The sequence below is a fragment of the Heterodontus francisci genome, chromosome 1, assembly GCF_036365525.1.
Source record: "Heterodontus francisci isolate sHetFra1 chromosome 1, sHetFra1.hap1, whole genome shotgun sequence".
Lineage (NCBI taxonomy): Eukaryota > Metazoa > Chordata > Chondrichthyes > Heterodontiformes > Heterodontidae > Heterodontus > Heterodontus francisci.
Genome location: NC_090371.1, coordinates 235,091,784 through 235,113,713, shown reverse-complemented (window position 1 = coordinate 235,113,713; position 21,930 = coordinate 235,091,784).

Genomic DNA, 21,930 nt, shown 5'->3' with positions numbered 1-21,930 from the left:
TCCCCGTCTCGCCACTTCACACCCCACCCCTTGGTCGATCACTCCCCGTCTCACCACTTCACATCATACCCCTCGGACGATCACTCCCCATCTCGTCACTTCACATCGCACCCCTCGGTCGATCACTCCCCGTTTCGCCACTTCACATCCCACCCCTCGGTCGAACACTCCCCGTCTCGTCACTTCACATCCCACCCCTCGTTCGATCACTCCCCGTCTCGTCACTTCACATCCCACCCCTCGTTCGATCACACCCCGTCCCGTCACTTTACATCCCACCCCTCGGTCGATCTCTCCCCGTCTCGTCACTTCACATCCCACCCCTCGGTCGATCACTCCCCGTCTCGCCACTTCATGCCCCACCCCTCGGTTGATCACTCCCCGTCTCGCCACTTCATGCCCCACCCCTCGGTCGATCACACCCCGTCTCGCCACTTCAAATCCCACCCCTCGGTCGATCACTCCCTGTCTCGCCACTTCACGCCCCACCCCTCGGTCGATCACTCCCCGTCTCGCCACTTCACGCACCGCCCCTCGGTCGATCACTCCCCATCTCGCCACTTCACATCCCACCCCTCGGCCGACCACTCCCTATCTCACCACTTCACATCACTCCCCTCGGTCGATCACTCCCCGTCTCGCCACTACACATCCCACCCCTCGGTCGATCACTCCCCGTCTCGTCACTTCACATCCCACCCCTCGGTCGATCACTCCCTGTCTCGTCACTTCACATCCCACCCCTCGTTCGATCACTCACCGTCTCGTCACTTCACATCCCTCCCCTCGGTCGATCACTCCCCGTCCCGTCACTTTACATCCCACCCCTCGGTCGATCACTCCCCGTCTCGTCACTTCACATCCCACCCCTCGGTCGATCACTCCCTGTCCCGTCACTTTACATCCCACCCCTCGGTCGATCACTCCCCGTCTCGTCACTTCACATCCCACCCCTCGGTCGATCACTACACATCTCGCCACTTCACGCCCCACCCCTCGGTCGATCACTCCCCGTCTCGCCACTTCACGCCCCACCCCTCGGTCAATCACTCCCCGTCTCGCCACTTCAAATCCCACCCCTCGGTCGATCAATCCCTATCTCGCCACTTCATGCCCCACCCCTCAGTCGATCACTCCCCGTCTCGCCACTTCACGCCCCGCCCCTCGGTCGATCACTCCCCGTCTCGCCACTTCACGCCCCGCCCCTCGGTCGATCACTCCCCGTCTCGTCACTTCACATCCCACCCCTCGGTCGATCACTCCCCATCCCATCACTTTACATCCCACCCCTCGGTCGATCACTCCCCGTCTCATCACTTCACATCCCACCACTCGGTCGATCACTCCCCGTCTCGCCACTTCACACCCCACCCCTCGGTCGATCACTCCCCGTCTCGCCACTTCACGCCCCACCCCTCGGTCGAACACTCCCCGTCTCGTCACTTCACATCCCACCCCTCGGTCGATCACTCCCCGTCTCGTCACTTCACATCCCACCCCTCAGTCGATCACTCCCCGTCCCGTCACTTTACATCGCACCCCTCGGTCGATCACTCCCCGTCTCGCCACTTCAAATCCCACCACTCGGTCGATCACTCCGTGTCTCGCCACTTCACGCCCCACCCCTCAGTCGATCACTCCCCGTCTCGCCACTTCACGCCCCGCCCCTCGGTCGATCACTCCCCCTCTCGTCACTTCACATCCCACCCCTCGCCCGTTCAGTCCCTTTCTCGCCACTTCACGCCCCACCCCTCGGTCGATCACTCCCCGTCTCGCCACAACACATCCCACGCCTCGGTCGATCACTCCCCGTCTCGCCACTTCAAGCCCAACCCCTCGGTCGATCACTCCCCGTCTCGGCACTTCAGATCCCACCCCTCGGTCGATCACTCCCCGTCTCGCCACTTCAAATCCAACCCCTCGGTCGATCACTCCCCGTCTCGCCACTTCACATCCCACCCCTCGGTCGATCAGTCCTCGTCTCGTCACTTCACATCCCACCCCTCGGTCGATCACTCCCCGTCTCGTCACTTCACATTCCACCCCTCGGTCGATCACTCCCCATCCCGTCACTTTACATCCCACCCCTCAGTCGATCACTCCCCATCTCGTCACTTCACATCCCACCCCTCGGTCGATCACTCCCCGTCTCGCCACTTCACACCCCACCCCTCGGTCGATCACTCCCCGTCTCGCCACTTCACGCCCCACCCCTCGGTCGATCACTCCCCGTCTCGTCACTTCACATCCCACCCCTCGGTCGATCACTCCCCGTCTCGTCACTTCACATCCTACCCCTCGGTCGATCACTCCCCGTCTTGCCACTTCACACCACACCCCTCGGTCGATCACTCCCCGTCTCGCCACTTCGCGCACCACCCCTCGGTCGATCACTACACATCTCGCCACTTCACGCCCCACCCCTCGGTCGATCACTCCCCGTCTCGCCACTTCACGCCCCACCCCTCGGTCAATCACTCCCCGTCTCGCCACTTCAAATCCCACCCCTCGGTCGATCAATCCCTGTCTCGCCACTTCATGCCCCACCCCTCAGTCGATCACTCCCCGTCTCGCCACTTCACGCCCCGCCCCTCGGTCGATCACTCCCCGTCTCGCCACTTCACGCCCCGCCCCTCGGTCGATCTCTCCCCGTCTCGTCACTTCACATCCCACCCCTCGGTCAATCACTCCCCATCCCATCACTTTACATCCCACCCCTCGGTCGATCACTCCCCGTCTCGTCACTTCACATCCCATCACTCGGTCGATCACTCCCCGTCTCGCCACTTCACACCCCACCCCTCGGTCGATCACTCCCCGTCTCGCCACTTCACGCCCCTCCCCTCGGTCGATCACTCCCCGTCTCGTCACTTCACATCCCACCCCTCGGTCGATCACTCCCCGTCTCGTCACTTCACATCCCACCCCTCGGTCGATCACTCCCCGTCTTCCACTTCACACCACACCCCTCGGTCGATCACTCCCCGTCTCGCCACTTCGCGCCCCACCCCTCGGTCGATCACACCCCGTCTCACCACTTCACATCACACCCCTCGGACGATCACTCCCCACCTTGTCACTTCTCATCGCACCCCTCGGTCGATCACTCCCCGTTCGGCACTTCACATCCCACCCCTCGGCGATCACTCCCCGTCTCGTCACTTCACATCCCACCCCTCGGTCGATCAGTCCTCATCTCGTCACTTCACATCCCACCCCTCGGTAGATCACTCCCCGTCTCTTCACTTCACATCCCACCCCTCGGTCGATCACTCCCCATCCCGTCACTTTACATCCCACCCCTCAGTCGATCACTCCCCATCTCGTCACTTCACATCCCACCCCTCGGCCGATCACTCCCCGTCTCGCCACTTCACATCCCAACCCTCGGTCGATCACTCCCTGTCTCGCCACTTCACATCCCACCCCTCGGTCGATCACTCCCCGTCTCGCCACTTCACATCCCACCCCTCAGCCGATCGTTCCCCATCTCGCCACTTCACATCCCACCCCTCGGTCGATCACTCCCCGTCTCGCCACTTCACGCCCACCCCTCGGTCGATCACTCCCCGTCTTGTCACTTCACACCACACCCCTCGGTTGATCACTCCCCGTCTCGCCACTTCACGCCCCACCCCTCGGTCAATCACTCCCCGTCTCGCCACTTCATGCCCCACCCCTCGGTCGATCACTCCCCATCTCGTCACTTCACGCCTCACCCCTCGGTCGATCAATCCCTGTCTCGTCACTTCACATCCCACCCCTCGGTCGTTCACTCCACATCTCGTCACTTCACATCCCACCCCTCGGCCGATCACTCCCCGTCTCGCCACTTCACATCCCACCCCTCGGTCGATCACTCCCCGTCTCGCCACTTCACATCCCACCCCTCGGTCGATCACTCCCCTTCTCGCCACTTCACATCCCACCCCTCAGCCGATCGTTCCCCATCTCGCCACTTCACATCCCACCCCTCGGTCGATCACTCCCCGTCTCGCCACTTCACGCCCACCCCTCGGTCGATCACTCCCCGTCTTGCCACTTCACACCACACCCCTCGGTTGATCACTCCCCGTCTCGCCACTTCACACCCCACCCCTCGGTCGATCACTCCCCGTCTCACCACTTCACATCATACCCCTCGGACGATCACTCCCCATCTCGTCACTTCACATCGCACCCCTCGGTCGATCACTCTCCGTTTCGCCACTTCACATCCCACCCCTCGGTCGATCACTCCCCGTCTCGTTACTTCACATCCCACCCCTCGGTCGATCACTCCCCGTCTCGTCACTTCACATCCCACCCCTCGGTCGATCACTCCCCGTCTCGTCACTTCACATCCCACCCCTCGTTCGATCACACCCCGTCCCGTCACTTTACATCCCACCCCTCGGTTGATCACTCCCCGTCTCGTCACTTCACATCCCACCCCTTGGTCGATCACTCCCCGTCTCGCCACTTCACGCCCCACCCCTCGGTTGATCACTCCCCGTCTCGCCACTTCATGCCCCACCCCTCGGTCGATCACTCCCCGTCTCGCCACTTCAAATCCCACCCCTCGGTCGATCACTCCCTGTCTCGCCACTTCACGCCCCACCCCTCGGTCGATCACTCCCCGTCTCGCCACTTCACGCACCGCCCCTCGGTCGATCACTCCCCATCTCGCCACTTCACATCACACCCCTCGGCCGACCACTCCCTATCTCACCACTTCACATCACACCCCTCGGTCGATCACTCCCCGTCTCGCCACTACACATCCCACCCCTCGGTCGATCACTCCCTGTCTCGTCACTTCACATCCCACCCCTCGGTCGATCACTCACCGTCTCGTCACTTCACATCCCACCCCTCGGTCGATCACTCCCCGTCCCGTCACTTTACATCCCACCCCTCGGTCAATCACTCCCCGTCTCGTCACTTCACATCCCACCCCTCGGTCGATCACTCCCCGTCCCGTCACTTTACATCCCACCCCTCGGTCGATCACTCCCCGTCTCGTCACTTCACATCCCACCCCTCGGTCGATCACTACACATCTCGCCACTTCACGCCCCACCCCTCAGTCGATCACTCCCCGTCTCGCCACTTCACGCCCCACCCCTCGGTCGATCACTCCCTGTCTCGCCACTTCATGCCCCACCCCTCAGTCGATCACTCCCCGTCTCGCCACTTCACGCCCCGCCCCTCGGTCGATCACTCCCCGTCTCGCCACTTCATGCCCCGCCCCTCGGTCGATCACTCCCCGTCTCGTCACTTCACATCCCACCCCTCGGTCGATCACTCCCCATCCCGTCACTTTACATCCCACCCCTCAGTCGATCACTCCCCATCTCGTCACTTCACATCCCACCCCTCGGTCGATCACTCCCCGTCTCGCCACTTCACACCCCACCCCTCGGTCGATCACTCCCCGTCTCGTCACTTCACATCCCACCCCTCGGTCGATCACTCCCTGTCTCGTCACTTCACATCCCACCCCTCGTTCGATCACTCACCGTCTCGTCACTTCACATCCCACCCCTCGGTCGATCACTCCCCGTCCCGTCACTTTACATCCCACCCCTCGGTCGATCACTCCCCGTCTCGTCACTTCACATCCCACCCCTCGGTCGATCACTCCCCGTCCCGTCACTTTACATCCCACCCCTCGGTCGATCACTCCCCGTCTCGTCACTTCACATCCCACCCCTCGGTCGATCACTACACATCTCGCCACTTCACGCCCCACCCCTCTGTCGATCACTCCCCGTCTCGCCACTTCACGCCCCACCCCTCGGTCAATCACTCCCCATCTCGCCACTTCAAATCCCACCCCTCGGTCGATCACTCCCTGTCTCGCCACTTCATGCCCCACCCCTCAGTCGATCACTCCCCGTCTCCCCACTTCACGCCCCGCTCCTCGGTCGATCACTCCCCGTCTCGCCACTTCACGCCCCGCCCCTCGGTCGATCACTCCCCGTCTCGTCACTTCACATCCCACCCCTCGGTCGATCACTCCCCATCCCGTCACTTTACATCCCACCCCTCGGTCGATCACTCCCCGTCTCGTCACTTCACATCCCACCCCTCGGTCGATCACTCCCCGTCTCGCCACTTCACACCCCACCCCTCGGTCGATCACTCCCCGTCTCGCCACTTCACGCCCCACCCCTCAGTCGATCACTCCCCGTCTCGTCACTTCACATCCCACCCCTCGGTCGATCACTCCCCGTCTCGTCACTTCACATCCCACCCCTCGGTCAATCACTCCCTGTCCCATCACTTTACATCCCACCCCTCGGTCGATCACTCCCCGTCTCGCCACTTCAAATCCCACCACTCGGTCGATCACTCCGCGTCTCGCCACTTCACGCCCCACCCCTCAGTCGATCACTCCCCGTCTCGCCACTTCACGCCCCGGCCCTCGGTCGATCACTCCCCATCTCCTCACTTCACATCCCACCCCTCGGCAGTTCAGTCCCCTTCTCGCCACTTCACACCCCACCCCTCGGTCGATCACTCCCCGTCTCGCCACTACACATCCCACGCCTCGGTCGATCACTCCCCGTCTCGCCACTTCACGCCCAACCACTCGGTCGATCACTCCCCGTCTCGGCACTTCAGATCCCACCCCTCAGTCGATCACTCCACGTCGCGCCACTTCACGTCCCACCGATCGGCCGATCACTCCCCGTCTCGCCACTTCACATCCCACCCCTCGGCCGATCACTCCCCGTCTCGCCTCTTCACATCCCACCCCTCGGTCGATCACTCCCCGTCTCGGCACTTCATGCCCACGCCTCGGTCGATCACTCCCCGTCTCGCCACTTCACATCCCACCACTCGGTCGATCACTCCCCGTCTCGCCACTTCACGCCCAACCCCTCGGTTGATCACTCCCCGTCTTGCCACTTCACACCACACCCCTCGGTCGATCACTCCCCGTCTCGCCACTTCGCGCCCCACTCCTCGGTCGATCACACCCCGTCTCACCACTTCACATCACACCCCTCGGTCGATCACTCCCCGTTTCGCCACTTCACATCCCACCCCTCGGTCGATCACTCCCCGTCTCGTCACTTCACATCCCACCCCTCGGTCGATCAGTCCTCGTCTCGTCACTTCACATCCCACCCCTCGGTCGATCACTCCCCGTCTCGTCACTTCACATCCCACCCCTCGGTCGATCACTCCCCATCCCGTCACTTTACATCACACCCCTCGGACGATCACTCCCCACCTTGTCACTTCTCATCGCACCCCTCGGTCGATCACTCCCCGTTCGGCACTTCACATCCCACCCCTTGGTCGATCACTCCCCGTCTCGTCACTTCAAATCCCACCACTCGGTCGATCACTTCCCGTCTCGCCACTTCACGCCCCACCCCTCAGTCGATCACTCCCCGTCTCGCCACTTCACGCCCCGCCCCTCGGTCGATCACTCCCCATCTCCTCACTTCACATCCCACCCCTCGGCAGTTCAGTCCCCTTCTCGCCACTTCACGCCCCACCCCTCGGTCGATCACTCCCCGTCTCGCCACTACACATCCCACGCCTCGGTCGATCACTCCCCGTCTCGCCACTTCACGCCCAACCCCTCGGTCGATCACGCCCCGTCTCGGCACTTCAGATCCCACCCCTCAGTCGATCACTCCACGTCGCGCCACTTCACGCCCCACCGATCGGCCGATCACTCCCCGTCTCGCCACTTCACATCCCACCCCTCGGCCGATCACTCCCCGTCTCGCCTCTTCACATCCCACCCCTCGGTCGATCACTCCCCGTCTCGGCACTTCATGCCCACGCCTCGGTCGATCACTCCCCGTTTCGCCACTTCACATCCCACCACTCGGTCGATCATTCCCCGTCTCGCCACTTCACGCCCAACCCCTCGGTTGATCACTCCCCGTCTTGCCACTTCACACCACACCCCTCGGTCGATCACTTCCCGTCTCGCCACTTCGCGCCCCACTCCTCGGTCGATCACACCCCGTCTCACCACTTCACATCACACCCCTCGGTCGATCACTCCCCGTTTCGCCACTTCACATCCCACCCCTCGGTCGATCACTCCCCGTCTCGTCACTTCACATCCCACCCCTCGGTCGATCAGTCCTCGTCTCGTCACTTCACATCCCACCCCTCGGTCGATCACTCCCCGTCTCGTCACTTCACATCCCACCCCTCGGTCGATCACTCCCCATCCCGTCACTTTACATCACACCCCTCGGACGATCACTCCCCACCTTGTCACTTCTCATCGCACCCCTCGGTCGAACACTCCCCGTTCGGCACTTCACATCCCACCCCTTGGTCGATCACTCCCCGTCTCATCACTTCACATCCCACACCTCGGTCGATCACTCCTCATCTCGTCACTTCACATCCCACCCCTCGGTAGATCACTCCCCGTCTGGTCACTTCACATCCCACCCCTCGGTCGATCACTCCCCATCCCGTCACTTTACATCCCACCCCTCAGTCGATCACTCCCCATCTCGTCACTTCACATCCCACCCCTCGGTCGATCACTCCCCGTCTCGCCACTTCACACCCCACCCCTCGGTCGATCACTCCCCGTCTCGTCACTTCACATCGGACCCCTCGGTCGATCACTCCCCGTTTCGCCACTTCACATCCCACCCCTCGGTCGATCACTCCCCGTCTCGTTACTTCACATCCCACCCCTCGGTCGATCACTCCCTGTCTCGTCACTTCACATCCCACCCCTCGGTCGATCACTCCCCATCTCGACACTTCACATCCCACCCCTCGTTCGATCACACCCCGTCCCGTCACTTTACATCCCACCCCTCGGTCGATCACTCCCCATCTCGTCACTTCACATCCCACCCCTCGGTCGATCACTCCCCGTCTCACCACTTCACGCCCCACCCCACGGTTGATCACTCCCCGTCTCGCCACTTCATGCCCCACCCCTCGGTCGATCACTCCCCGTCTCGCCACTTCAAATCCCACCCCTCGGTCGATCACTCCCTGTCTCGCCACTTCACGCCCCACCCCTCGGTCGATCACTCCCCGTCTCGCCACTTCACGCACCGCCCCTCGGTCGATCACTCCCCATCTCGCCACTTCACATCCCACCCGGCGGCCGACCACTCCCTATCTCACCACTTCACATCACACCCCTCGGTCGATCACTCCCCGTCTCGCCACTACACATCCCACCCCTCGGTCGATCACTCCCCGTCTCGTCACTTCACATCCCACCCCTCGGTCGATCACTCCCCATCTCGTCACTTCACATCCCACCCCTCGGTCGATCACTCACCGTCTCGTCGCTTCACATCCCACCCCTCGGTCGATCACTCCCCGTCCCGTCACTTTACATCCCACCCCTCAGTCGATCACTCCCCGTCTCGTCACTTCACATCCCACCCCTCGGTCGATCACTCCCCGTCCCGTCACTTTACATCCCACCCCTCGGTCGATCACTCCCCGTCTCGTCACTTCACATCCCACCCCTCGGTCTATCACTACCCATCTCGCCACTTCACGCCCGACCCCTCGGTCAATCACTCCCCGTCTCGCCACTTCAAATCACACCCCTCGGTCGATCACTCCCTGTCTCACCACTTCATGCCCAACCCCTCAGTCGATCACTCCCCGTCTTGCCACTTCACGCCCCGCCCCTCGTTCGATCACTCCCCATCTCGCCACTTCACATCCCACCCCTCGGCCGATTACTCCCTGTCTCACCACTTCACATCACACCCCTCGGTCGATCACTCCCCGTTTCGCCACTTCACATCCCACCCCTCGGTCAATCACTACCCGTCTCGTCACTTCACGTCCCACCCCTCGGTCGATCACTCCCCGTCTCGTCACTTCACATCCCACCCCTCGGTCGATCACTCCCCGTCTCGTCACTTCACATCCCACCCCTCGGTCGATCACTCACCGTCTCGTCACTTCACATCCCACCCCTCGGTCGATCACTCCCCGTCCCGTCACTTTACATCCCACCCCTCGGTTGATCACTCCCCGTCTCGTCACTTCACATCCCACCCCTCGGTCGATCACTCCCCGTCCCGTCACTTTACATCCCACCCCTCGGTCGATCACTCCCCGTCTCGTCACTTCACATCCCACCCCTCGGTCGATCACTACCCATCTCGCCACTTCACGCCCCACCCCTCGGTCGATCACTCCCCGTCTCGCCACTTCACGCCCCACCCCTCGGTCAATCACTCCCCGTCTCGCCACTTCAAATCCCACGCCTCGGTCGATCACTCCCTGTCTCGCCACTTCATGCCCAACCCCTCAGTCGATCACTCCCCGTCTTGCCACTTCACGCCCCGCCCCTCGTTCGATCACTCCCCATCTTGCCACTTCACATCCCACCCCTCGGCCGCTCACTCCCTGTCTCACCACTTCACATCACACCCCTCGGTCGATCACTCCCCGTTTCGCCACTTCACATCCCACCCCTCGGTCGATCACTCCCCGTCTCGTCACTTCACATCCCACCCCTCGGTCGATCACACCCCGTCTCGTCACTTCACATCCCACCCCTCGGTCGATCACTCCCCGTCTCGGCACTTCACATCCCACCCCTCGGTCGATCACTCCCCATCCCGTCACTTTACATCCCACCCCTCGGTCGATCACTCCCCGTCTCGTCACTTCACATCCCACCCCTCGGTCGATCACTCCCCGTCTCGCCACTTCACACCCCACCCCTCGGTCGATCACTCCCCATCTCGCCACTTCACGCCCCACCCCTCGGTCGATCACTCCCCGTCTCGTCACTTCACATCCCACCCCTCGGTCGATCACTCCCTGTCCCGTCACTTTACATCCCACCCCTCGGTCGATCACTCCCCGTCTCGCCACTTCAAATCCCACCACTCGGTCGATCACTCCCCGTCTCGCCACTTCACGCCCCACCCCTCAGTCGATCACTCCCCGTCTCGCCACTTCACGCCCCGCCCCTCGGTCGATCACTCCCCATCTCGTCACTTCACATCCCACCCCTCGGCAGTTCAGTCCCCTTCTCGTCACTTCACTCCCCACACCTCGGTCGATCACTCCCCGTCTCGCCACTACACATCCCACGCCTCGGTCGATCACTCCCCGTCTCGCCACTTCACGCCCAACCCCTCGGTCGATCACTCCCCGTCTCGCCACTTCAGATCCCACCCCTCGGTCGATCACTCCCCGTCGCGTCACTTCGCGTCCCACCACTCAGTCGATCACTACACGTCGCGCCACTTCACGTCCCACCTGTCGGCCGATCACTCCCCGTCTCGCCACTTCACATCCCAACCCTCGGCCGATCACTCCCCGTCTCGCCTCTTCACATCCCACCCCTCGGTCGATCACTCCCCGTCTCGGCACTTCATGCCCACGCCTCGGTCGATCACTCCCCGTCTCGCCACTTCACATCCCACCCCTCGGTCGATCAATCCCCGTCTCCGCACTTCACGCCCAACCCCTCGGTCGATCACTCCCCGTCTTGCCACTTCACACCACACCCCTCGGTCGATCACTCCCCGTCTCGCCACTTCGCGCCCCACCCCTCGGTCGATCACACCCCGTCTCACCACTTCACATCACACCCCTCGGACGATCACTCCCCACCTTGTCACTTTACATCGCACCCCTCGGTCGATCACTCCCCGTTTCGGGACTTCACATCACACCCCTCGGTCGATCACTCCCCGTCTCGTCACTTCACATCCCACCCCTCGGTCGATCAGTCCTCGTCTCATCACTTCACATCCCACCCCTCGGTCGATCAGTCCTCGTCTCATCACTACACATCCCACCCCTTGGTAGATCACTCCCCGTCTCGTCACTTCACATCCCACCCCTCGGTCGATCACTCCCCATCCCGTCACTTTACATCCCACCCCTCAGTCGATCACTCCCCATCTCGTCACTTCACATCCCACCCCTCGGTCGATCACACCCCGTCTCGCCACTTCACACCCCACCCCTCGGTCGATCACTCCCCGTCTCGCCACTTCACGCCCCACCCCTCTGTCGGTCACTCCCCGTCTCGTCACTTCACATCCCACCCCTCGGTCGATCACTCCCCGTCTCGTCACTTCACATCCCACCCCTCGGTCGATCACTCCCCGTCTTGCCACTTCACACCACACCCCTCGGTCGATCACTCCCCGTCTCGCCACTTCGCGCCCCACCCCTCGGTCGATCACACCCCGTCTCACCACTTCACATCACACCCCTCGGACGATCACTCCCCACCTTGTCACTTCTCATCGCACCCCTCGGTCGATCACTCCCCGTTCGGCACTTCACATCCCACCCCTCGGTCGATCACTCCCCGTCTCGTCACTTCACATCCCACCCCTCGGTCGATCAGTCCTCATCTCGTCACTTCACATCCCACCCCTCGGTAGATCACTCCCCGTCTCTTCACTTCACATCCCACCCCTCGGTCGATCACTCCCCATCCCGTCACTTTACATCCCACCCCTCAGTCGATCACTCCCCATCTCGTCAGTTCACATCCCTCCCCTCGGTCGATCACTCCCCGTCTCGCCACTTCACACCCCACCCCTCGGTCGATCACTCCCCGTCTCGCCACTTCACGCCCCACCCCTCGGTCGATCACTCCCCGTCTCGTCACTTCACATCCCACCCCTCGGTCGATCACTCCCCGTCTCGTCACTGCACATCCCACCCCTCGGTCGATCACTTCCCGTACCGTCACTTCACATCCCACCCCTCGGTCGATCACTCCCCGTCTCGTCACTGCACATCCCACCCCTCGGTCGATCACTCCCCGTCCCGTCACTTTACATCCCACCCCTCGGTCGATCACTCCCCGTCTCGCCACTTCACGCCCCACCCCTCAGTCGATCACTCCCCGTCTCGCCACTTCACGCCCCGCCCCTCGGTCGATCACTCCCCATCTCGTCACTTCACATCCCACCCCTCGGCCGTTCAGTCCCCTTCTCGCCACTTCACGCCCCACCCCTCGGTCGGTCACTCCCCGTCTCGCCACTACACATCCCACGCCTCGGTCGATCACTCCCCGTCTCGCCACTTCAAGCCCAACCCCTCGGTCGATCACTCCCCGTCTCGCCACTTCAGATCCCACCCCTCGGTCGATCACTCCCCGTCAAATCACTTCGCGTCCCACCCCTCAGTCGATCACTCCCCATCTCGCCACTTCACGTCCCACCCCTCGGCCGATCACTCCCCGTCTCGCCACTTCACATCCCACCCCTCAGCCGATCACTCCCCGTCTCGCCTCTTCACATCCCACCCCTCGGTCGATCACTCCCCGTCTCGCCACTTCACATCCCACCCCTCGGTCGATCACTCCCCGTCTCGCCACTTCACATCCCACCCCTCGGTCGATCACTCCCCGTCTCGCCACTTCACATCCCACCCCTCGGTCGATCACTCCCCGTCTCGCCACTTCACGCCGCACCCCTCGGTCGCTCACTCCCCGTCTCGCCACTTCACATCCCACCCCTCGGTCGATCACTCCCCGTCTCGCCACTTCATGCCCCACCCCTCGGTCGATCAATCCCCATCTCGTCACTTCACGCCTCACTCCTCGGTCGATCACTCCCCGTCTCGTCACTTCACATCCCACCCCTCGGTCGATCACTCCCCGTCTCGTCATATCACAACCCACCCCTCGGTCGATCACTCCCCGTCTCGCCACTTCACATCCCACCCCTCGGTCGATCACTCCCCATCTCGCCACTTCACGCCGCACCCCTCGGTCGCTCACTCCCCGTCTCGCTACTTCACATCCCTCCCCTCGGTCGATCACTCCCCGTCTCGCCACTTCATGCCCCACCCCTCGGTCGATCAATCCCCGTCTCGTCACTTCAAGCCTCACCCCTCGGTCGATCACTCCCCGTCTCGTCACTTCACATCCCACCCCTCGGTCGTCCACTCCCCGTCTCGTCACTTCACATCCCACCCCTCGGCCGATCACTCCCCGTCTCGCCACTTCACATCCCACCCCTCGGTCGATCACTCCCCGTCTCGCCACTTCACATCCCACCCCTCGGTCGATCACTCCCCGTCTCGCCACTTCACATCGCACCCCTCGGCCGATCGTTCCCCATCTCGCGACTTCACATCCCACCCCTCGGTCGATCACTCCCCGTCTCGCCACTTCACATCCCACCCCTCGGTCGATCACTCCCCGTCTCGCCACTTCATGCCCCACCCCTCGGTCGATCAATCCCCATCTCGTCACTTCACGCCTCACTCCTCGGTCGATCACTCCCCGTCTCGTCACTTCACATCCCACCCCTCGGTCGATCACTCCCCGTCTCGTCATATCACAACCCACCCCTCGGTCGATCACTCCCCATCTCGCCACTTCACGCCGCACCCCTCGGTCGCTCACTCCCCGTCTCGCTACTTCACATCCCTCCCCTCGGTCGATCACTCCCCGTCTCGCCACTTCATGCCCCACCCCTCGGTCGATCAATCCCCGTCTCGTCACTTCAAGCCTCACCCCTCGGTCGATCACTCCCCGTCTCGTCACTTCACATCCCACCCCTCGGTCGTCCACTCCCCGTCTCGTCACTTCACATCCCACCCCTCGGCCGATCACTCCCCGTCTCGCCACTTCACATCCCACCCCTCGGTCGATCACTCCCCGTCTCGCCACTTCACATCCCACCCCTCGGTCGATCACTCCCCGTCTCGCCACTTCACATCGCACCCCTCGGCCGATCGTTCCCCATCTCGCGACTTCACATCCCACCCCTCGGTGGATCACTCCCCGTCTCGCCACTTCACGCCCACCCCTCGGTCGATCACTCCCCGTCTTGCCACTTCACACCACACCCCTCGGTTGATCACTCCCCGTCTCGCCACTTCACACCCCACCCCTCGGTCGATCACTCCCCGTCCCGTCACTTTACATCCCACCCCTCGGTCGATCACTCCCCGTCTCGCCACTTCACGCCCCACCCCTCAGTCGATCACTCCCCGTCTCGCCACTTCACGCCCCGCCCCTCGGTCGATCACTCCCCATCTCGTCACTTCACATCCCACCCCTCGGCCGTTCAGTCCCCTTCTCGCCACTTCACGCCCCACCCCTCGGTCGGTCACTCCCCGTCTCGCCACTACACATCCCACGCCTCGGTCGATCACTCCCCGTCTCGCCACTTCAAGCCCAACCCCTCGGTCGATCACTCCCCGTCTCGCCACTTCAGATCCCACCCCTCGGTCGATCACTCCCCGTCAAATCACTTCGCGTCCCACCCCTCAGTCGATCACTCCACATCTCGCCACTTCACGTCCCACCCCTCGGCCGATCACTCCCCGTCTCGCCACTTCACATCCCACCCCTCGGCCGATCACTCCCCGTCTCGCCTCTTCACATCCCACCCCTCGGTCGATCACTCCCCGTCTCGCCACTTCACATCCCACCCCTCGGTCGATCACTCCCCGTCTCGCCACTTCACATCCCACCCCTCGGTCGATCACTCCCCGTCTCGCCACTTCACATCCCACCCCTCGGTCGATCACTCCCCGTCTCGCCACTTCACGCCGCACCCCTCGGTCGCTCACTCCCCGTCTCGCCACTTCACATCCCACCCCTCGGTCGATCACTCCCCGTCTCGCCACTTCATGCCCCACCCCTCGGTCGATCAATCCCCATCTCGTCACTTCACGCCTCACTCCTCGGTCGATCACTCCCCGTCTCGTCACTTCACATCCCACCCCTCGGTCCATCACTCCCCGTCTCGTCATATCACAACCCACCCCACGGTCGATCACTCCCCGTCTCGCCACTTCACATCCCACCCCTCGGTCGATCACTCCCCATCTCGCCACTTCACGCCGCACCCCTCGGTCGCTCACTCCCCGTCTCGCTACTTCACATCCCTCCCCTCGGTCGATCACTCCCCGTCTCGCCACTTCATGCCCCACCCCTCGGTCGATCAATCCCCGTCTCGTCACTTCAAGCCTCACCCCTCGGTCGATCACTCCCCGTCTCGTCACTTCACATCCCACCCCTCGGTCGTCCACTCCCCGTCTCGTCACTTCACATCCCACCCCTCGGCCGATCACTCCCCGTCTCGCCACTTCACATCCCACCCCTCGGTCGATCACTCCCCGTCTCGCCACTTCACATCCCACCCCTCGGTCGATCACTCCCCGTCTCGCCACTTCACATCGCACCCCTCGGCCGATCGTTCCCCATCTCGCGACTTCACATCCCACCCCTCGGTCGATCACTCCCCGTCTCGCCACTTCACGCCCACCCCTCGGTCGATCACTCCCCGTCTTGCCACTTCACACCACACCCCTCGGTTGATCACTCCCCGTCTCGCCACTTCACACCCCACCCCTCGGTCGATCACTCTCCGTCTCACCACTTCACATCACACCCCTCGGTCGATCACTCCCCGTCTCGTCACTTCACATCCCACCCCTCGGTCGATCACTCCCTGTCCCGTCACTTTACATCCCACCCCTCGGTCGATCACTCCCCGTCTCGCCACTTCAAATCTCACCACTCGGTCGATCACTCCCCGTCTCGCCACTTCACGCCCCACCCCTCAGTCGATCACTCCCCGTCTCGCCACTTCACGCCCCGCCCCTCGGTCGATCACTCCCCATCTCGTCACTTCACATCGCACCCCTCGGTTGATCACTCCCCGTCTCGCCACTTCACACCCCTCCCCTCGGTCGATCACTCCCCGTCTCACCACTTCACATCACACCCCTCGGTCGATCACTCCCCGTCTCGTCACTTCACATCCCACCCCTCGGTCGATCACTCCCTGTCCCGTCACTTTACATCCCACCCCTCGGTCGATCACTCCCCGTCTCGCCACTACACATCCCACGCCTCGGTCGATCACTCTCCGTCTCGCCACTTCACGCCCAACCCCTCAGTCGATCACTCCCCGTCTCGCCACTTCAGATCCCACCCCTCGGTCGATCACTCCCCGTCTCGCCACTTCACATCCCTCCCCTCGGTCGATCACTCCCCGTCTCGCCACTTCATGCACCACCCCTCGGTCGATCAATCCCCGTCTTGTCACTTCACGCCTCCCCCCTCGGTCGATCACTCCCCGTCTCGTCACTTCACATCCCACCCCTCGGTCGTCCACTCCCCGTCTCGTCACTTCACATCCAACCCCTCGGCCGATCACTCCCCGTCTCGCCACTTCACATCCCACCCCTCGGTCGATCACTCCCCGTCTCGCCACTTCACATCCCACCCCTCGGTCGATCACTCCCCGTCTCGCCACTTCACATCGCACCCCTCGGCCGATCGTTCCCCATCTCGCGACTTCACATCCCACCCCTCGGTCGATCACTCCCCGTCTCGCCACTTCACGCCCACCCCTCGGTCGATCACTCCCCGTCTTGCCACTTCACACCACACCCCTCGGTTGATCACTCCCCGTCTCGCCACTTCACACCCCATCCCTCGGTCGATCACTCCCCGTCTCACCACTTCACATCACACCCCTCGGTCGATCACTCCCCGTCTCGCCACTTCACATCCCACCCCTCGGTCGATCACTCCCCGTCTCACCACTTCACATCATACCCCTCGGACGATCACTCCCCATCTCGTCACTTCACATCGCACCCCTCGGTCGATCACTCCCCGTTTCGCCACTTCACATCCCACCCCTCGGTCGATCACTCCCCGTCTCGTCACTTCACATCCCACCCCTCGGTCGATCACTCCCCATCTCGTCACTTCACATCCCACCCCTCGTTCGATCACACCCCGTCCCATCACTTTACATCCCACCCCTCGTTCGATCACTCCCCGTCTCGTCACTTCACATCCCACCCCTCGGTCGATCACTCCCCGTCTCACCACTTCACGCCCCACCCCTCGGTTGATCACTCCACGTCTCGCCACTTCATGCCCCACCCCTCGGTCGATCACTCCCCGTCTCGCCACTTCAAATCCCATCCCTCGGTCGATCACTCCCTGTCTCGCCACTTCACGCCCCACCCCTCGGTCGATCACTCCCCGTCTCGCCACTTCACGCAGCGCACCTCGGTCGATCACTCCCCATCTCGCCACTTCACATCCCACCCGGCGGCCGACCACTCCCTATCTCACCACTTCACATCACACCCCTCGGTCGATCACTCCCCGTCTCGCCACTACACATCCCACCCCTCGGTCGATCACTCCCCGTCTCGTCACTTCACATCCCACCCCTCGGTCGATCACTCCCCGTCTCGTCACTTCACATCCCACCCCTCGGTCGATCACTCACCGTCTCGTCACTTCACATCCCACCCCTCGGTCGATCACTCCCCGTCCCGTCACTTTACATCCCACCCCTCGGTCGATCACTCCCCGTCTCGTCACTTCACATCCCACCCCTCGGTCGATCACTCCCCGTCCCGTCACTTTACATCCCACCCCTCGGTCGATCACTCCCCGTCTCGTCACTTCACATCCCACCCCTCGGTCGATCACTACCCGTCTCGCCACTTCACGCCCCACCCCTCGGTCGATCACTCCCCGTCTCGCCACTTCACGCCCGACCCCTCGGTCAATCACTCCCCGTCTCGCCACTTCAAATCACACCCCTCGGTCGATCACTCCCTGTCTCACCACTTCATGCCCAACCCCTCAGTCGATCACTCCCCGTCTTGCCACTTCACGCCCCGCCCCTCGTTCGATCACTCCCCATCTCGCCACTTCACATCCCACCCCTCGGCCGATTACTCCCTGTCTCACCACTTCACATCACACCCCTCGGTCGATCACTCCCCGTTTCGCCACTTCACATCCCACCCCTCGGTCGATCACTACCCGTCTCGTCACTTCACGTCCCACCCCTCGGTCGATCACTCCCCGTCTCGTCACTTCACATCCCACCCCTCGGTCGATCACTCCCCGTCTCGTCACTTCACATCCCACCCCTCGGTCGATCACTCACCGTCTCGTCACTTCACATCCCACCCCTCGGTCGATCACTCCCCGTCCCGTCAATTTACATCCCACCCCTCGGTTGATCACTCCCCGTCTCGTCACTTCACATCCCACCCCTCGGTCGATCACTCCCCGTCCCGTCACTTTACATCCCACCCCTCGGTCGATCACTCCCCGTCTCGTCACTTCACATCCCACCCCTCGGTCGATCACTACCCATCTCGCCACTTCACGCCCCACCCCTCGGTCGATCACTCCCCGTCTCGCCACTTCACGCCCCACCCCTCGGTCAATCACTCCCCGTCTCGCCACTTCAAATCCCACCCCTCGGTCGATCACTCCCTGTCTCGCCACTTCATGCCCAACCCCTCAGTCGATCACTCCCCGTCTTGCCACTTCACGCCCCGCCCCTCGTTCGATCACTCCCCATCTTGCCACTTCACATCCCACCCCTCGGCCGATCACTCCCTGTCTCACCACTTCACATCACACCCCTCGGTCGATCACTCCCCGTTTCGCCACTTCACATCCCACCCCTCGGTCGATCACTCCCCGTCTCGTCACTTCACATCCCACCCCTCGGTCAATCACACCCCGTCTCGTCACTTCACATCCCACCCCTCGGTCGATCACTCCCCGTCTCGGCACTTCACATCCCACCCCTCGGTCGATCACTCCCCATCCCGTCACTTTACATCCCACCCCTCGGTCGATCACTCCCCGTCTCGTCACTTCACATCCCACCCCTCGGTCGATCACTCCCCGTCTCGCCACTTCACACCCCACCCCTCGGTCGATCACTCCCCGTCTCGCCACTTCACGCCCCACCCCTCGGTCGATCACTCCCCGTCTCGTCACTTCACATCCCACCCCTCGGTCGATCACTCCCCGTCTCGTCACTTCACATCCCACCCCTCGGTCGATCACTCCCTGTCCCGTCACTTTACATCCCACCCCTCGGTCGATCACTCCCCGTCTCGCCACTTCAAATCCCACCACTCGGTCGATCACTCCCCGTCTCGCCACTTCACGCCCCACCCCTCAGTCGATCACTCCCCGTCTCGCCACTTCACGCCCCGCCCCTCGGTCGATCACTCCCCATCTCGTCACTTCACATCCCACCCCTCGGCAGTTCAGTCCCCTTCTCGTCACTTCACTCCCCACACCTCGGTCGATCACTCCCCGTCTCGCCACTACACATCCCACGCCTCGGTCGATCACTCCCCGTCTCGCCACTTCACGCCCAACCCCTCGGTCGATCACTCCCCGTCTCGCCACTTCAGATCCCACCCCTCGGTCGATCACTCCCCGTCACGTCACTTCGCGTCCCACCACTCAGTCGATCACTCCACGTCGCGCCACTTCACGTCCCACCTGTCGGCCGATCACTCCCCGTCTCGCCACTTCACATCCCACCCCTCGGCCGATCACTCCCCGTCTCGCCTCTTCACATCCCACCCCTCGGTCGATCACACCCCGTCTCGGCACTTCATGCCCACGCCTCGGTCGATCACTCCCTGTCTCACCACTTCACATCCTACCCCTCGGTCGATCACTCCCCGTCTCCCCACTTCACGCCCAACCCCTCGGTCGATCACTCCCCGTCTTGCCACTTCACACCACACCCCTCGGTCGATCACTCCCCGTCTCGCCACTTCGCGCCCCACCCCTCGGTCGATCACACCCCGTCTCACCACTTCACATCACACCCCTCGGACGATCACTCCCCACCTTGTCACTTCACATCGCACCCCTCGGTCGATCACTCCCCGTTTCGCCACTTCACATCCCACCCCTCGGTCGATCACTCCCCGTCTCGTCACTTCACATCCCACCCCTCGGTCGATCAGTCCTCGTCTCATCACTTCACATCCCACCCCTCGGTCGATCAGTCCTCGTCTCATCACTTCACATCCCACCCCTTGGTAGATCACTCCCCGTCTCGTCACTTCACATCCCACCCCTCGGTCGATCACTCCCCATCCCGTCACTTTACATCCCACCCCTCAGTCGATCACTCCCCATCTCGTCACTTCACATCCCACCCCTCGGTCGATCACACCCCGTCTCGCCACTTCACACCCCACCCCTCGGTCGATCACTCCCCGTCTCGCCACTTCACGCCCCACCCCTCTGTCGGTCACTCCCCGTCTCGTCACTTCACATCCCACCCCTCGGTCGATCACTCCCCGTCTCGTCACTTCACATCCCACCCCTCGGTCGATCACTCCCCGTCTTGCCACTTCACACCACACCCCTCGGTCGATCACTCCCCGTCTCGCCACTTCGCGCCCCACCCCTCGGTCGATCACACCCCGTCTCACCACTTCACATCACACCCCTCGGACGATCACTCCCCACCTTGTCACTTCTCATCGCACCCCTCGGTCGATCACTCCCCGTTCGGCACTTCACATCCCACCCCTCGGTCGATCACTCCCCGTCTCGTCACTTCACATCCCACCCCTCGGTCGATCAGTCCTCATCTCGTCACTTCACATCCCACCCCTCGGTAGATCACTCCCCGTCTCTTCACTTCACATCCCACCCCTCGGTCGATCACTCCCCATCCCGTCACTTTACATCCCACCCCTCAGTCGATCACTCCCCATCTCGTCACTTCACATCCCTCCCCTCGGTCGATCACTCCCCGTCTCGCCACTTCACACCCCACCCCTCGGTCGATCACTCCCCGTCTCGCCACTTCACGCCCCACCCCTCGGTCGATCACTCCCCGTCTCGTCACTTCACATCCCACCCCTCGGTCGATCACTCCCCGTCTCGTCACTGCACATCCCACCCCTCGGTCGATCACTCCCCGTACCGTCACTTCACATCCCACCCCTCGGTCGATCACTCCCCGTCTCGTCACTGCACATCCCACCCCTCGGTCGATCACTCCCCGTCCCGTCACTTTACATCCCACCCCTCGGTCGATCACTCCCCGTCTCGCCACTTCACGCCCCGCCCCTCGGTCGATCACTCCCCATCTCGTCACTTCACGCCCCACCCCTCGGTCGATCACTCCCCGTCTCGCCACTACACAT